General features: G+C 39.4%; 1 protein-coding gene across 1 annotated transcript in view; it reads left to right on the top strand.

The window, feature by feature from the left end:
• LOC145693355 (uncharacterized) overlaps window positions 1–19,089 on the top strand; it is a 1,690,974-nt gene that overhangs the window by 381,006 nt on the left and 1,290,879 nt on the right. The gene's annotated exons all lie outside the window — the stretch shown is intronic.

The raw sequence follows: 19,089 nt of genomic DNA, 5'->3' as shown, positions 1-19,089 counted from the left end.
TTGCTTTCTTTCATTTTTTGTAGATTATCTTAAATTAGTGAAGGCCAAGTAAGGTCAGATTACATATATGTCTGCTTTATCTGTGTGTACAGTCCAGAGATGGAGTGAGTCAATTGGGTCAAGATTTGTGAGTAGGTCAGTGGATCGTGGGTGAACAGGACGTGACTAACTGTGACACACCACCCCCCGTGACCTCTCTGACTCACACTGACCCTACGTTTTAAATTTTAAGGTCTCCCTCTTTATTCGGCCTCCCTCCTTATTATTAAATTCAATGTATAGATAATTATTGAGTTGAGTTGATTTAGAGTTTAGCGCCCTTTTCAGCAGCGAGGCTATATGAGACGGGACCTACTGATTAACATGTAATCCGAAACACATGAGCTCCCGTTGGTATCAAACCAGGGTCTCCCACGCCACAGTATATAATTGTGTTTTATATAGCAGTTAATATTCTTGCTATAAAGTATAAAGTTAAAGAAAACTTGTAGCTTCACGAAAGGCATTTGTTGGTCCTTCAAGGTCAACACAGAACAAAAATGAAAAACTAATACTAGGTGTGCCTTTACAAGTGACTACTATGATAACAACAGAATGCTGCCTACGTTTAACATATTATGCCTCCGGGGGTTAGTAAAACGCTTAACTGTGTGAAAATCGCTGCACACAACAGGTCTTAGGAACACTCGCAAATACGTAAAATTGAAAGAACAGAAAATAGTGCATTTTTGAAATGAGCATACAATTCACACTTCACGCAAAGTTCCAATATGGGAAATCAGTCAATATCTTCAGTTGGAATTACTGAAAAAGACAGAAACTGGCTATTTAAAATTCCAAGTGTAAACCTGCGCTTGGAGCGATTCTATTAGCTATATCACAACGCATTTTCGTGAGTTGCCTCTGTGGTCAAGCGTGCTTAATAGCGCTGTTAAAGTTCTAGAACCGGAGGGCGGCGGTTCGAGCCTAAGTACAGTAATTTTTTTTTTTTCAAAATAGGGATGGCTTTTTAAAAGTATATATAAAGTTGTATTTTGAAGTGATTGTAAAACAAATTCAGATGAACTTTCACATTTCCAAGCTCACTCGTATTTATTCGCCGTGTCCCAAATTTCACAGAAATAAATCCCTACGTTAAGCGGGTTTACATATCCAGACTCCTAAGTGTGAAAACATTTACGTTCACTCCAACCTCAATCATTTCATGAATTCAACCTGATTTACATATGTTATTAGGACGTAAAATTGAATGTGATTTATTCTACAAACACTTTTATACATTGCAAGAGCTGTGACGTCTAAATATTCACTGAGAACTCATAGTCGTATCGCAATAAACAAAAGCGAGTATGGAACAGTAAACTGCTTTCACAAAGGTTAAAAGAAAGCCTCCAAAAGCATGCAAAATGGTCGAGTGGTTTAGGTCGATACTCTATCAATCATATGTTTGTGTTTTAAAACCCGATAATAAGTTTCTCTAAGTGTCTTCCTATTTTCATTTGGAGGCGGAAAACATTTCTTTGAATAACTCATTGGAAATTTCTTTTGTTTCAAATTCGGCTAAGACGGAACAATATATCAATTGCAAATCTAAAATCCATAGCTGAAAACAAAATATAAAGTATGTTTTCTCATTATTATCCTCCGATTTGTAACGAGACCCGGGTTCGATTCCCGGAGGGAGTTCATGTGGTTCGGATTCCACCTTAATCAGTAGGTCCCCGTCTCATATAGCCTCGCTGCTGAACGGGACGTAAAACTCAAAATCAACCAATCAATCTCCAAGAGAGAGAAATAAAAAAAAGTTTTTTTTGGTAAATTCTAGTTCAAAGTTCGAAGCACTTGCTTTTGCACGTGATTTTTTGTTTCTTTTTTCAGGGAACAGGAAAGTTCTGGCGCCTAAGAAATTATACCATATAATATTGCAAATTTGCAAGTGGATGTATTTACATTGCAATTTGTGGTAATAAAGATATTATGATTAGAAAACAATATTGTAATAAGTAAGTTTAATTTCTTCATCCATCGCCAGTCTTAGGGGCCCCTTATACCTCGCCGCCCCCCGAATATCGATATCGAAAATTTCGAATGATATATTCATGTCCATATATTCGCGATATCGAATGTTGATATATGATAATATATATATATATATATATATATATATATATATATATATATATATATATATATATATATATATATATATATATCGACGATAGCGATTTATCGACATATCACAGGCCCAGGTCCGAGAAGTGATGCTTGAAATATACTGGAATCAACAATCAAATTCTAAATAAGTTCCCCATTTCCCTATTCAATGTTGAAGGGGAAGAGTGTGAATCCGAATAGAAATTTTAAGAAAAACAAATGTTAAGATAAAAGTAGGTTTTCCGTCTTCCCTTGAATATAAAAATTAACAGAAAACTATTACTGCAATTTACCTTTTACTTCTGTTTCTGATTGTTATCACAAATCAGCGACAGTACACATACTTTACATAGTATACCAATACCAATACACTCTATAACTTTTCACAACCAAGCAAGCCGGAAGATGAATTTCCTGTAATATTAAAGTGGAATATTCTACAAAATAGTCATAATTCATTGGCCATATTTCTATCAGTACTTTGGTACGGACTAAGAGCTACAAGACTAACAGAACTAGAAATTAAAGATTTCATTCCTTTTTTCTCTCAGACTAAAAGACTTCTGCATTTTCCTAAGATTTTCATTTTCTTAATATAAGTCCCCTATCCTGGGCTAATTCTGGCTACCGCGGTTTCGAGGTAATCGGTAAACGAAAGAGCAAAGTTTGTCGACTCTCAACTCTCGACAGTTTGTAAGAAGATATTTCACAGTTCATGTTGTTATTTCTTCGTTACAAAAACACTTCTAGTTGACTCTATTCATGGTGAATTACTGAACTTATAAACATTGACAATTATTGAAAAATGAATAATTATTTTTAAACATAAAAGGCATTACAGTTCACTAGAATGCAGTAGTAGAATGCAGAAGTGAAAGAAAATATTGTTTATTTGTTGAGATGCGCAAACTGAATGTGAATAATAAGTGTTTCCCATTCTCTTGTCCAGAGGTGGATCTACGATGGACTTCTGGGGGCTCGGTGGTTGGTAATACTCCTATTTAGAGCTACTTTTAAGAGCTCCAAACTCTGGAATGGGTTTTATTTCTATATAAAAACACAAATATTCCCTTTCTGGGAGGCTATCGCCATGATCGCCCACTGGATCCGCCCCCGCTCTTGTGTAGCAGACTTTGAAGATATTTAGCTCCTGCGATGGTGATTAAGGATTGTAACATCTGGATAATTTTTATACTGATATCGGATAGAAACTTATCCGGATTTGCAATATCCGGTTGACGGACAACAAAACGGATGACGGATAACGGATATTATCAGTCATCCATTATCCTGATATTATCCGTTATACGGATAATATCAGGATAATGGATGACTGATAATATCCGGATAGCGAATGACGGATAATATAGAGGTAACGGATACTATCCGCATGATGGATAACGGATGACGGATAAGATCCGGATAACGGATGTTATCCGGATGTCGGATAATATCCGGATAATGGATTTATCCGGATAATTTATAAAATTAAGATAACGGATAATATCTGGATAATAGAACATTCGGATAACTGATTACATCCGGATGACGAATAAAGGATAGTATCCGGATAAAGTATGTGGTTTGAAAAAGACAATATAGGAGAGAGACTTATCAATGCTTTCTCCTCATGGAGTTATTAAAAGACGATCATCGGGCAGTGGTCTTTACCATTGAAAGATATTGCTTCTTAAAATGTTTCCTAGTAACTTCCAATTTTCTTGTTCTTGTTGAGCGCGGTGGCTAATGGTAGACCGCTTACTTTGGCGCGTGGGGTCCTTATTGTTTCGATCCCCGGCCAAATAAGTTTGCGGTGGACAAGATCGTATCCGTAGCTTCTCTCAGGGTACTCCCGCTTCTTGCCACTTTTCACTCCATCAATTCTTCTATTATCATTGACTTGCTTTAATCATTCGACACGGCAGCTCAGTGGTAGAGCGCTTCCTCTTTTGCGTGGGGTCCTATTGTTTTGATCACCACCCAAGGAAATTTGTAGTGGACAATATCATATCCGTGGTTTTTCTCAGGGTACTCCCACTTCTTCCCACTTTTCATTCCACAAATTCCTATATTATTATTGACTGGCTTTAATCATTGCGCGCGGTGGCACAGTGGTATAGCGCTTCCTCTGGTGGACCAATTAACATTGAGGTGGATGAGATCGTATCCGTGGGTTTTCTCAGGGTACTCCCGATTCTTCCTACTCTTCATTCCACCAATTCCTGTATTATCATTAACTTGTTTTAATCATTGGGAGCGGTGGCTCAGTGGTAGAGCGCTTCCTCTGGTGCGTGGGGTCCTTATTGTTTCGATCTCCAGTCAAGTAAGTTTGTTGTTGACAAGATCGTCTTCGTGGTTTTTCTCAGGGTACTCCCGCTTCTTCACACTTTCCATTCCACCAACTTCTCTATTAGCATTGACGCTTTAATCGTTGGGCGCGATAGCGCAGTGGTAGAGCTCTATCTCTGGTGCATGGGGTCCTTATTGTTTCGATTCCCAGCCTAGTAAGTTTGTGGTGGACAAGGTCGTATTCGTGGGTCTTCCCAGGTACTCTCGCTTCCTCCCACATTTCATTCAACCAATTCTTCTATCATCATTGACTTGCTTTAATCATTGGAGAGGTCTTGGTCCCTTGAGGATTGCGGTGATGTAAGAAATCAGATTCGATCCTAAGCATTTGGGTTGTGATGTAAACCTTTGCTGTGGTTCAGTCTCAGTATTTTATTACGCGACATAAAGCCATCCATACAGCTATAAATGTTGTTCTATCTTGTGCAAGCAGGTATTGATTTTGAGCCAATTCGGAACCACATTTTTGGCGCTTTGAGGCCAGAAACCGATTTCGGACATTACGCTGTCCTCAAACTACTAGGATCTTTTCAATGTTACCATCCGCGTCCAACAACCCCATGTTTAAAAGGGAAATAGAAAGGACTCGTGTCTAAAACTTCCGGACCCAGTTTCTTGAGGTTCAAGAGTAGGGATCGATTTCTGATATCACCATTGTGCTCAACGGATCAAAACCTTTGAAATGTCGCCAACGCCGTCCAATAACTTCATCTTTAATAGGTGAATAGAAGGGACCTGAGCCCATAACGTCAGGACCCCATTCCTTGAGCTTCGTGGCCTGAGCCTGATTTCTGACATTACTACTGCACTCAGGGGCAGTGGTTAGGGATGGGCACGAGCGAGTTCGAGTGTTTTTTTTTAAAACTTGATTCGACTCGAAACAGACATCTTTTAGCTCGACTCGGGAACTCGACTCGAAAAATTTCTTCTGACTCCACTCGAAACTGGACTCGAATTTGGATCGAGTTTCGAGTCGAGTCGAGCCAAATCGAGCCAAATCTTGTGTGTAGTTTCAAGTTCCTTTTTCACTTATTCTGCATAAACAATATAATTATTATCAATGTTGCTAATTCCACTACAGCTTATTATTATTATTATTATTATTATTATTATTATTATTATTATTATTATTATTATTATTATTATTAAATTCTGTAATTAAGCTTGAAAGATAGGCGGTTTCCATCTGAATACTAAAAACTAGTTAACTGCCGATTTCGGTAGTCGTGAAATCTAGGACACAAGGACATCGTTCACGAGGTTCTGGGTTTGAGTTCCGGAGGATCAAGTATTCTTGCTTGGGCCAAAATTTGTTAAAAGTTATAGCGTGCCAGGAAAACATGTTTAAAACTGTTCTGCCTGGGTCTACGGTTGTCAACGACTTGTGCGGCTTGGCTCACAGCTTATTTAATATCGAACCGAACCGAGAACCGAACCGGATGTGCACGAGTCGAGACACAATTTGTAAAATTCGAGTCGAATCGAGACTGCTCGTAAAAATCTTGATTCGACTCGAATGTCTCAAAACTCTTCACATATTTTTAACAATAGTTTTGAAGAAACTAATCACTCAGAAACAGTTATATATATATATATATATATATATATATATATATATATATATATATATATATATATATATATATATATTATACAGGTGCGGATCCAAGGGGAGCTACAGCCCTCTTGACACTCAGGTATACACTGGATAAAATAGGCTTCAATCCTGCTTTACACTGGATAAAGCGGCAAACAGTGATTTAGTCGCTCCCTTGATCATATCCTGGATCCGGGGCTTTAAGGGTTCATAGCTGTAAAACTATGGGACCTATCGTTAGTGATGCGCACGAGACGAGTCGAGACAGAATTTTCCTGACAAATTTCGAGTCGAGACACAGCTCTTGCAATAAAAAAGAATACATTTTTCGAGTCGAGACATCACTTTTACAGCACATTTTCGAGACGAGAAAGCCTCAAATCTTGTCTCGTGCGCATCCCTACCTATCGTAGTCGGGTTAAGACTTCACTTAGAAACTAATATGTGCGCTATCCAAAAATACAATGTTTCAGAATCTAGAATACACATGCGACAATTTTTAGAGAGGAACTTTGGCTATGTGCATATAATTTGAAGTACTCACCAAATACCTGTATAAAAATTGTTGCAGAAGTATGTTAGAATTCTAAAATATGGATATTTGGACAGCGCACATACTAGTTCCTAAATAAGGTCTTGACCGTACTACGGTAGGTCGCCTAGTTTTGGAGCTATGGACCTTTAAAGTTCATTTCTTCATGTTTTTGGCAGCCTATAACTCCGAAATTAAGCATTTGTGCGCCCAGGTTTGTTATTACCTTTTGTCTTATCTTGGTGTCAGGAACAGTATTTCTTCCAGATATGTTTTTGGGGCACTGCCCCCCTCCCGGAGCTTTGAGAGTGCCCCCGGAGGAGACCAAAATATTACGTCTATAATACAATAATAAATAGAATAGTACCAGCAGTGCCCCTTCCCCCACCCTGAACATTTTTTCTGAAAGAACAACTGGTCAGGAATCTCCTTGCATTTTTTAAATGGAGTATCGCATCGCAGTTTGCAGTGCAAATGGGAATGCAATGCAGCGCAAACATGGAAATGCAACATTGCATTTACATGTTTGCACTGCAAATTGAAAAATGTATTGCAAATTGCGATACATCTTTGTGTCTTAAATTACTACATAAGCTAAAATAAGGAGCAAGTTAAAAATATATTACTATTATTTCAAGAAACTTCCCCCGACTTGAAGGGTCAGTTATTGCAAGAAAAAATGCCTCGACTTTGAATTACAATAGTTTTCCACTTTTGTATTTCCTTCCCTTTGTCAGTTCATTGTTACTGGGTCATTCTCCAGATCTTCTCAGGTTTCGGGTGATTATCCTTGTTTCTGAGCGTGTAATAATAAAAAAAATGTTCCTTGAAGAAAAGGCGCATTGGCAGCAGATTGGACCTAGCCGATATATGGTATATATAGCATGATTGTGGGTTGGTTAGTAAAACGCAGAAGTGCGTACAGTAGATCAATAAAACAGTAACGGTATTCTTCAATGCCAAAAATACAGTATAGGAAATTACTCATCTTTATCTCTCTTTTCTTTTTGCTTTCCATTTGAAGTACTGATATACCTGATACCCATTTACGTTCCTTGTTAAAAACAACATATGTTTTAGCAAGATTTCTTCTTGGGAGACGCCGCGAACCTCAAAAAACATCCCGAACAAATGGACTCTCTCTTTCTGTGTGTGTTTGAACCAATGAGTTGTTTTTCCTAAACCTAATTGTTGAATTTGCCGCTGTGGTAAAACTATTTCGCTCAATTTGACAAATAATATAATAAAATATAATACTTATCCAGCAATGAGCGTGGATTGCAAGGAAAAGCAGTGAACTCTAAAGTACCCCTGTAGCAGGGGCGGATCCAGAACGGACTTCTGGGGGGGGCGTGGATTGTAATACTGCTACTTAGCTAGTTTTAAGAGCTCCAAATTTTGGGATGGGTTTTATTTATATATAAAATAAGAAAGCTTCCTCTTCCGTGGGAGGGGGGCGATTGCCCCGATCGCTCCCTGGATCCGTGTCTGCCCTATAGCCTCTCCTCGAAATTAAATGCATTGATCTATTATTTCCAATTCGAAGTCATTTTCGCTTCCATGTTAATGGTGACGTAGTTCTTGTTCTTTGTATCTCTGTACTCAAGAAAATAATAATAATAATAATAATAATAATAATAATAATAATAATAATAATAATAATAATAAAGCATCTGAATAATAACGATATTTTTAACCCCCCTTCTTTAAACTTTCTGTGTATTTCTCTGAATCTGGATATGTTGTTTTATAGTGTATAATACAAAAAGGCTTCAAACAGCAATCAGGCAAAAATTATTTGTGTAAAAGACACAAACGCCTTATCAGTGGCTCTGCAAAGAAGTACTAAACAACTGACGTTGTTTCTGCTTGCCTTTAAACATAATGTTACGGTTTACAAGGCACAGACAAAAGTAGAGAGCAACGTGAAATTTCGCCTAAGGGCACCTTCGTTGCTAAACTGAAGACTAGCACTCTGTCAACATATTGCATAGCTATCAATAAGTCACACTCAAAGGTTCTTTCCAAACGTTTTGGTATAACAGGTTAATCAAACTACGCTGTTGTAGGTAAGGGATGAGACTCTGAATGACCGATAAGTGTTGGAGTTCAGAGCCGTAGCTAGAAATTTCGTTGCCCGGGGCGAAGTAGAATTCGGCGTCCCCCGACACTCACCTTACCAAACTTTGACTTTTTCTTTCTGTGCTTTTATTTTTAACATATAAGAGAAACACCTTTTTGTTGTTATGCTACGCTGTTTTTTCTTTTTTATCAAGCCGCTTAGACAGACCATTGCAACAGCCAAAAGCGATCGTTATGTATTCTTTAACAAATAAGAGCCACTCTCAAGAGGCTTACTTTAGACCTGCTGCTAAACTTGCCAAACTACCTTGTATACAAATCCATTTGGAGAATAATTATGAAAAAAGCATGGAGTCGATTCTCCTACGTCAGGACGACCATGTTAGACATGGAGTTGCTGGACGCGAGTGGTAGCGTTGGAAAGTCCCGGGTCCCCTGAGTGCAGTAGTAATGTCAGAAGTCTGGCCCAGGCCACGCAACTCAAGGAATGGGGTCCTGACGTTATGGATTCGGGTCCCTTCTATTCACCTATTAAAGATGAAGTTGTTGGACGGCGTTGGCGGCATTTAAAAGGTTTTGATCCGTTGAGCACAATTGTGATGTCAGAAGTCGATCCCTAAACTTGAACGTCAAGAAACTGGGTCCGGAAGTTTTAGACACGGGCTCTTTCTATTCCCCTTTTAAACATGGGGTTGTTGGACGCGGATGGTAACATTGGAAAGATCCTAGTCGTTTGAAAACAGCGTAATGTCCGAAGTCAGTTCTTAGCCTCAAAGCGCCAAAAATGAGGTTCCGCATTGGCTCAATATCAATACCTGGTTGCGTAAGATAGAACAACATTTATAGCTGTATGGATGGTTTTACCTCGCGTAATAAAATACTGAGACTGAACCACAGCAAAGGTTTACATCACAACCTAAATGCTTGGGACCGAATCTGATTTCTGACATCACCGCAATGCTCAAGGGACCAAGGCATCTCCAATGATTAAAGCAAGTCAATGATGATAGAAGAATTGGTTGAATGAAAAGTGGCAAAAAGCGGGAGTACCCTGAGAAAACCTACGGATACGATCTTGTCCAACGCAAACTTCCTTGCCCGGGGATCGAAACAATAAAGACCACACGCACCAGCGTAAGCGGTTTACCATTGAGCCCCACAACAAGAACAAGAAAATTGGAAGTTACTTGGAAATATTTTAGAAGCAATATCTTTCAATGGTAAAGACCACTGCCCGATGATCCTGTTTTAATAACTCCATGAGCAGAAAGGACTGATATGTCCCTCTCCTATATGGTATTTTTCAAACCATATACTTTATCTGGAATATTATCCTTTATTCTTCAATTCATGAATTGTTTGAGGTTGAAGTGAGCGTAAATGTTTTCATACTTAGGAGTCTGGATATGCAAACCTGCTTACCGTGGGGATTTACTTCTGTGAAATTTGGTCCATGAAGTTATACAAAACCGGTAAAATAAGGAACGTTAACATTCTTACAATGAGAACAGATTTCAATTCCCGGTGGGAGTTAGCGTACGCACGACTTTATCCTGGGAGACCCGGGTTCGATTCCCGGTGGGAGCTCATGTGTTTCGTATTCCATGTTAATCAGTAGGTCCACGTCTCCTATAGCCACGCTGCTGACCGGGCAGTTAAACTCAAAATCACAATCACCACCACACGGCGGGAGTTTACATGGTTCGGGTTTTACGTTAATCAATATGTCCACGTTATATATGGTCTTGCTGTTGAAAGAGACGTTAAACTCCAAATCAACTCAACTCATTAAGATCAGAGTTCTGAGTTTAATACCAACTTGAAACCATACGTTCAAAGCAAAAATTGAAATAAAATGAAATCTTTATGTTTAACGTCCCATGGTTATGCCGGTTAGGCTAAAGGAGACGGTGATAATGAGAAAGGAGTGAAATGGTGGAATGAAGAAAGTAGGAGGAAACGGGAGAACCCCGAGAAAACCCACCAGCACGGCGTTTGTCCACCACAAAGTCCAAACGGCGCGAGCTGGGATCGAATTAGGGACCCGAAGCACCGGAGGTGAACGCTCTACCACTAAACCACCACACCCCCCAAAATGAAAATTATTCATGCTTCTGATAACTATATAAAAATGGAGAGGGAGAGAGAGAGAATAAATATGGTTGTATTTTTCATAGGGCCAAAGTGGCTTAGTGGTAGAGCGTTCACCTCTGGTGCATGGGGTCCTTGGTTCGATCCCAGCTTGCACAAAGTCAGATTTGTGGTGAAGAAACACCGTGTGCGTTCGTTTCTTCAGGATTCTCCTGTTTCCTCCTACCTACATCGTTGCACAATTTTCGTTCACTTCTCATCATCACCGTCTCCTTTGCCTAGCCGACATAAGCATGGGACGTCAAACTTAATTTAATTTCATTTCATTGAAAAAATTACTGTAATTCATAATCTGCATCTTTATAAAGCAACTTTAATAATCATATGGATGTATAATGCTTAAATTGAATTAAATCGCAATTGCAGTAATCTGCAATATTTTAGGTTTCTCATTTATTTACATCAAATGTTTAGTTATTTGATACTTTATAGCAAAAATATTAACTGCTATATAAGACACTATTATATACCTGTGGCGTGGAAGACCCTGGTTTGATTCCCAACGGGAGCTCACGTTTTTCGGTTTCTATGTTAATCAGTAGGTCCCGTCTCATATAGACTCGCTGCTGAAAAGGGCGCTAAACTCTAAATCAACTCAACTCAATAATTATCTATACATTGAATTTAATAATAAGGAGGGAGGCCGAATAAAGAGGGAGACCTTAAAATTTAAAACGTAGGGTCAGTGTGAGTCAGAGAGGTCACGGGGGGTGGTGTGTCACAGTTAGTCACGTCCTGTTCACCCACGATCCACTGACCTACTCACAAATCTTGACCCAATTGACTCACTCCATCTCTGGACTGTACACACAGATAAAGCAGACATATATGTAATCTGACCTTACTTGGCCTTCACTAATTTAAGATAATCTACAAAAAATGAAAGAAAGCAATTTCAAACGCAAAAATATCGAAATGTATTTTCAACGGAACAAAAAAAAAAAAAAAACGTAACAGCCAAGATTTGAACCCGAATTTCTGCACTCAGCAAGCAGACGTCTTACCGACTTACCCACGGCATATCTTCGACTTCTGGTTTTGAAACTTTATTTACACTGCGTGTGTTACCTAACAACGTTACGAGATGTCCTTACTGTCGTGTTAACACGCGTTCCGTAAATTTACGAAGTCGCTCATTTAATCCAAAATCAATTCGACACACACACACATATATATATACACACACACACACACACACATATATATATATATATATATATATATATATATATATAGATAGATAGATAGATAGATAGATAGATAGACATATAGATATAGATAGATAGATAGATAGATATGTTGGTGCACCAGTGAGCACCCAAGAGTACAGATTAATTCATTCTTGATTTTAATCTACAGAACAAATGTTTTTTATGAAAGCAAGGGGACTGCTACCCATAGATGGCTAAGTGAGGTAAATAAAATTTAAACTTCAAATGGAACTGGGGTGATTCACCGACAATGGCTGATTTAACACGTTTGATAACAGCGCGGGTAAGAGCTGGTTTATAGATAGAGCCTGTGTAGGTAAGTGGATACCGCGTGAGACTGTCATTCTAAGGGTGTGGGGTTCGAGTCTCGGCCTAGACTGAGTTAATTTTTTTTCAACGCTATAAATGATGTTCGCGTTTGATACTGAAAGAGATTTATCCTATGAAGGGAGAAAACCCACGATGGGGTCAGGGGGAAAGACGGACACTGTTTATCCTTAAGTGTTAAAATTTAATTTATTCCCATGTCTTTTGCTCTTTCCTTTCCCTCTTTCCTTCTTTTCTCATTTTGTTTAGCTTTCCATACTTTTTCGGTCTCTGCATGATGCGTATTATTCTTTTCGTTTCCTTTGCATTAATGCCTATCTCTTTGATCTTAAAGTAAATGGAATTTCTGTAGATTTATCTCGTGGTCGTTTCTCTAAGTGATGCTCTCAGATAGTAATACTTTTTCCTCCAAATGGAGGAATATCCTGGCATGTTACGTTTTCGGGCATGTATTTGCTGTCATGTTGGTTGTCCAACTATCAGACATACAGTGAAACTATTCTGCTACTGGAAAAAGCTATCATTTCTTATGTATCCAACCTCCATTTTCTAAAGTCGCTGACTGTACAAGTAACGTCATTCGCTTCCTAGTTATAGAATGTAGAGCCACTTCTGGTCCCGTATTTCCAAATTTTTGCGTATGGGCCCAAACGCAAAAATACGTGTCCCCTACTTTGATCTCCCGTAACACATATCCGGAACACAGCCAAATCGGTGATGTACAAGTTTTGGGGCCCCGTATTTCGGAAATTTCTGCGTATGGGCCCAAACGCCAAAATACGTGTTTCCTACTTTGGTTTTCCGTAGCACATACCCGGACCCCAGCCAAATTGGTTGTGTAAAAGTAACGTAATTCTCTTCCTACTTATAGCTTGTAAGGCCAATTTGGGGCCCAGTATTTCTTCTAAATTTCTGCGTATGGGCCCAAACGCAAAATACGTGTCTCCTACTTTGGTCTCCCGTAACACATATCCGAACACAAGCCAAATCGGTTGTGTACAAGTAACGTCATTCGGTTCCTAGTAATAGCATGTAGGGTCATTTTGGGGCCCCATATTTCGGAAATTTCTGCATATTGGCCCAAACGCCAAAATACGTTTCTCCTACTTTCGTCTCCCATAACACATATCAGGACCCCAGCGAAATCGGTTATGTACAAGTAACCTCATTCGCTTCCTAGTTATAGCATGTAGGGCCACTTTTGGGTCCCGTATTTCGGATATTTGTGCGTATGGGCCCAAACGGCAAAATACGTGTCTCCTACTTTCGTCTCCCGTAACACATATCAGTACCCCAGCGAAATCGGTTGTGTACAAGTAATGTCATTTGCTTCCTAGTTGTAGCATGTGGGGCCACTTTGGGGTCCCGTATTTCGGAAATTTCTGCGTATGGGCCCAAACGCCAAAATAGTGTCTCCTACTTTGGTCTTCCGTAACACATATCCGTACCCCAGCAAAATGGGTTTTGTACAAGTAACGTCATTCGCTTCCTAATTATAACATGTAGGGCCACTTTGGGGCCTGTATTTCCAAAATTTCTGCGTATGGGCCCAAACGCCAAATATGTATCCCCTACTTTGGTCTCCCGTAACACATATCCGGACCCCAGCCAAATCGGTTGTGTAAAAGTGTCGTGATTCTCTTCCTAGTTAGAGCATGTAGGGCCATTTTGGGGCCTCGTATTTCGGAAACTTTTGCGTATGGGCTCAAACGCCAAAATATGAATCTCCTACTTTGGTCTCCCTTAACACATATCCGGACCCCAGCCAAATCGGTTGTATACAAGTAACGTAATTCGCACTTCCTAGTTATAGCATACAGGGCCAATGTGTGGTCCCGTATTTCGGAAATTTCTGCGTATGGGCCCAAACGCCAAAATACGTGTCTCCTACTTTGGTCTTCTGTAACACATATCCGGACCCCAGCGAGATCGGTTGTGTACAAGTAACGTCATTCGCTTCCTAGTTATAGCATGTAGGGCCACTTTGGGGTCCCATATTTCGGAAATTTTTGCTTATGGGCCCAAACGCCAAAATACGTGTCTCCTACTTTGGTCTTCCGTAATACATATCTGGACACCTGCCAAATCAGTTGTGTACAAGTAACATCATTCGCTTCCTAATTATAGAATGTATGGCCACTTTGGGGCCCGTATTTCCAAAATTTCTGCGTATGGACCCAAACGCCAAAATATGTATCTCCTACTTTGGTCTCCCGTAACACATATCCGGACCCCAGCCAAATCGGTTGTGTAAAAGTAACGTCATTCTCTTCCTAGTTAGAGCATGTAGGGCCATTTTGGGGTCCCGTATTTCGGAAATTTCTGCGTATGGGCCCAAACGCCAAAATAGTGTCTCCTACTTTGGTCTTCCGTAACACATATCCGTTCCCAGCAAAATGGGTTTTGTACAAGTAACGTCATTCGCTTCCTAATTATAACATGTAGGGCCACTTTGGGGCCTGTATTTCCAAAATTTCTGCGTATGGGCCCAAACGCCAAATATGTATCTCCTACTTTGGTCTCCCGTAACACATATCCGGACCCCAGCCAAATCGGTTGTGTAAAAGTGACGTCATTCTCTTCCAAGTTAGAGCATGTAGGGCCATTTTGGGGCCTCGTATTTCGGAAACTTCTGCGTATGGGCTCAAACGCCAAAATATGAATCTCCTACTTTGGTCTCCCTTAACACATATCCGGACCCCAGCCAAATCGGTTGTATACAAGTAACGTCATTCGCGCTTCCTAGTTATAGCATGCAGGGCCACTTTGGGGTCCCGTATTTCGGAAATTTCTGCGTATGGGCCCAAACGCCAAAATACGTGTCTCCTACTTTGGTCTTCCGTAACAGATATCCAGACCCCAGCCAAATCGGTTTATACAAGTAACATCATTCACTTTCTTGTTATAGCATGTAGGCCAATTTGTGGCCCCGTATTTCGGAAGTTTCTGCGTATGGGCCCAAACGCCAAAATACGTGTCTTCTACTTTGGTCTTTTGTAACATATATCCGGACCCCAGCAAAATCGGTTGTGTACAAGTAACGTCATTCGCTTCCTGTTTATAGCATGTAGGGCCACTTTGGGGCCCCGTATTTCGGAAATTTCTGCGTATGGGCCCAACGCCAAAATACGTGTCTCCTACTTTGGTCTCCCGTAACACATATCCGGACCGCAGCAAAATCGGTTGTTTACACTTAAGATCGTTTCCTCGTTAGTTCTCAACCAACCAATCTTCAGTACAGAATTGATTGTCTAAGGTTGAAGGATATGAAAAAGTGAAGGGTAATGTGTTTTTTTTTTTCCCGTGTATACAAAAGAGAAAGACAACTCGCATATTATTGAATACATGTAAGTCCAATCAATACCTATTTATTTGTTTTCAGTTTAGTGATCAACGTGTCTTCGATATATTGGTAACATTGTATTTTTAGTTTGATAAGTTTGGCTGGGTTCAGTTAGTACTTTTTCTCTGATTGATATTCACATCTTAACGTTGTATCAAAGTCCATTACCTCCCATTACGAATCGAATCCACAGTCGCACACTTTAACATTTTGGCCAGAAGCAGGGTATGGGTTTTTCAGTTTTGGTTTTGTTAGGAGTGTTGCTAATTGACGTAACCTTTAGGGATGTATTTCAAGAGTAATACGCATCGATAAAGTTTGTAACCCTTAACACGAGAAATTTAATGAAATATTGCTAATGCCTTCTCTTATTAGAAAAAAATCGCTTACGATATTTCGTTGTAGCCTTCTATTTTACACTACTATATGTTTGGGAATAGTACAGATCTGGCTCATACTTATGCTATCATTTCGAAGTGCTCGAGAGCTCCCTCGTGGCTAAGCGGTTAGTGTTCCACCTTTGGTGTGGAAGACCCAAGTTCGATTCCCAGCGGGAGCTCAGGTGATTCGCATCTAACTTTAAAGTGTAGATCCACGTCTCTATAAAACCTTGCTGCTGAAAGAGACGCTAAACAAAAATCACATCTAAGTGCTCGAGATTACGTATCTAAGCATATAATATATATGTATTTAAATAAAATGATCATGATTCTCTCCCTAGCCAAACTTATGATGATGATCGCGCTTCTCACTTAGTATGATTTCCCCCACCCAAAAAAAGTGACATGCTAAAATATTAAAAACCATAACTACAGTAAATTTGTCATCAGCTCGCAGAAAACGGCAATCTTTTTTACTTCATTGATTGTATGAGACCCTTGGTAGTAAAATTGCATACGATTATGTATAGTGAGTCGTATTTGTGCTTGTCACTTACTCTTTTTCCTCTGTTATCTGAGTTCGAAGTTGTAACGAGATAGCAGGAGAAGTAAGATAAAAAAAAAAAAAAAACACTCTTAATCAAGCACTGTGCTTCTCCCTAGATACGCAGACTAAAGAAAACATTTAACGAAAGTTATTTTCTTATTACTGTATATTTTCCATTCTTATTGATATGAAATCTTGCTAGTATCTTACTATTCTAAGAAATGATAAAAAGGAAAGAAAATAAAAAATAAAATAGAATTTAATTCGATGTGGTGAAAAGAAAAGATTTAATAGTGCAACAGGCAGATGAAAGGGTGCAATGGTAGTGATAGAAGAAAGATGGGACGAGGAAAAATTAAAAGATTTACGTGAGGGACATATGAAGTAATAGAGAGTAAAGATTTAAGTGAAAATGTTAAAGAGAAATTGATTTGCTCTTTAAAGAAGGAAAGCTACTAGAAAGGCTTGAACAAGAAGGAAAGGATTCCTGTGATGAAAGGTTTTCCCAAGGTACATAAAGAGGTATGTAAACTGAGGCTGGTACATGATTATAGATATAACGTTTGTTAAGCACTGGAAGAAAAGGTCGAGAAGATTGCTAAGTTCTTAAAGGAACAACATAAGCAATAGCTTTAGAAGGTTTAAGAAATTTAAGGACAGACTTGATACCATTGATTGTTTGGAAAAAGGACGTTCATGTTTACCATTAATGTCGAAGTGATATTTCAAAGCCTAAAGAGGAAGTACATCTTAAAAGCAGTAAATATTGAAGGAAATTGAAGGAAAGATAATAGAAGGATGGAGTAGAGATAAACTGAAAAAAGCGTTACAGTTCAGAAAGGAAAACAATTTCTGCATTGTAAGCAAGAAAATAGCCAAGATGAAGAAAGGTCTGAGAATTGGATCGAAAATGAGCCCAGTATTCGAGCAAATAGTAACGAACAGATCCGAGAAAGAAGTTCGGAGGATAGTTGGACATAAACTGATATTCTTCTGCACAATGTTGATGACTACTTGGAAGTGTGGAAAGTTACTAAGAGAAGACTTGGAAAGTTCATGAAGGAAATAGAGGATCTGGAAAACGTATTAAACTAGAATTAGAATTGGAAGAGAAAGGGGCAACTGTCCTCTTGGATATGAAGATAAACAGAGAAGAAGACAAATTGGTCACGGAATGCTATCAGAAGAGCTATGCATTAGGGAACTATTGACTTCAAAGAAGTGATGTTGACACATCAACAAAGAATAACCTCATAAAGAACATGGGAGAGGATAACAGTAATGAATAGTGATAATAGAGAAGCAGAAAACATTGAAGAATTTCCACGGGCAACTGGGAACTAATGAATATGACATAAGAGAGCTGAAAATTGAAAGGGGAAGATGAATAGAAAGTAAGTATAAGGAGAAAAGAATGGAAAAAGAATGAAAAAATGAAGATGTAGGAAGAAAGCTAGAAGAAATCATGGTGGAGCATAGAGAGTATGGGAGAGGGTACAGAAATAATAAAGAAAGCGCTTAAGATATTAGGAAACATTTGAACAAATAGGAAGGGAAGCAAAAGACTGTTATACAGGGTCGTATCCAAAAGTAGTAGGACTGACTTCTTTTTTTAAAAAAAAAGTTATTGAACATTTTGGTACATCGACTTAATACTCTTCAAAGGGGACCCCTGGGGCATTCACACGCTTCTGGTAGCGAGCCTTCCAGATCGCGAAGCCCTTCTGGAAGTCGTCCTCCGGGATGCCGTTCAGCGCCCTCCTCGTCGCCGCTTGGACCGCTTCCACAGAGTCGAAACGATGCCCCTTGAGCTGCCTCTTGATACGGGGGAACAGGAAGAAGTCCGGCGGTGCCACATCAGGGCTGTTAGGAGTGAGGAAACGTGGAAACGCTGAATTTGGTCAGGAGATCCCTCACAATCCACGCGCCGTTGTCATGGTGGAGCTTCCGTTTCCCCACCAGGTCTGGTCGCAAGCGTGTGATCCGATTTCGCAGCCGTGTGAGGACTTCCGCGTAAAATCTTGCATTTACACTCTGTCCAGGCAGGCACGTAACCAAGGGCGGGTCCGGGGGTCCAGACCCCCCCTTGGAGACCAGAAATGAAAAAAATAAGGAAGGATGAAACAAAATGAAATGAGAAAAAGAAGGATCAGAGTTAAAAATAAACTACAGCAAGCTTTTGGTTACCGGTAGTCTTTCTTTTGAGGATATTTGTATTACTAGCAATACATGGTGGCGAAGTGAGAGAGATATCCTGAGAATTTGAAATTCTAGAAAAGTTACCGATTTTTCAGAGTTTCTAGTCAGGGAGATTTCAAGCTTCGGAAAGCATAATACCGTTCTGTAACAGAGTGGACGTGGACATTTTTATCATAATTTTTCGTCATTACGTCCTTGCAGTATCAAACATGCTATT

The sequence above is a fragment of the Thermobia domestica genome, chromosome 8 (genome assembly GCF_964235325.1).
Source record: "Thermobia domestica chromosome 8, izTheDome1.hap1.1, whole genome shotgun sequence".
Lineage (NCBI taxonomy): Eukaryota > Metazoa > Arthropoda > Insecta > Zygentoma > Lepismatidae > Thermobia > Thermobia domestica.
Note: the sequence above shows the minus strand (reverse complement) of the source record. Positions and strands in the feature narration are given on the sequence as shown.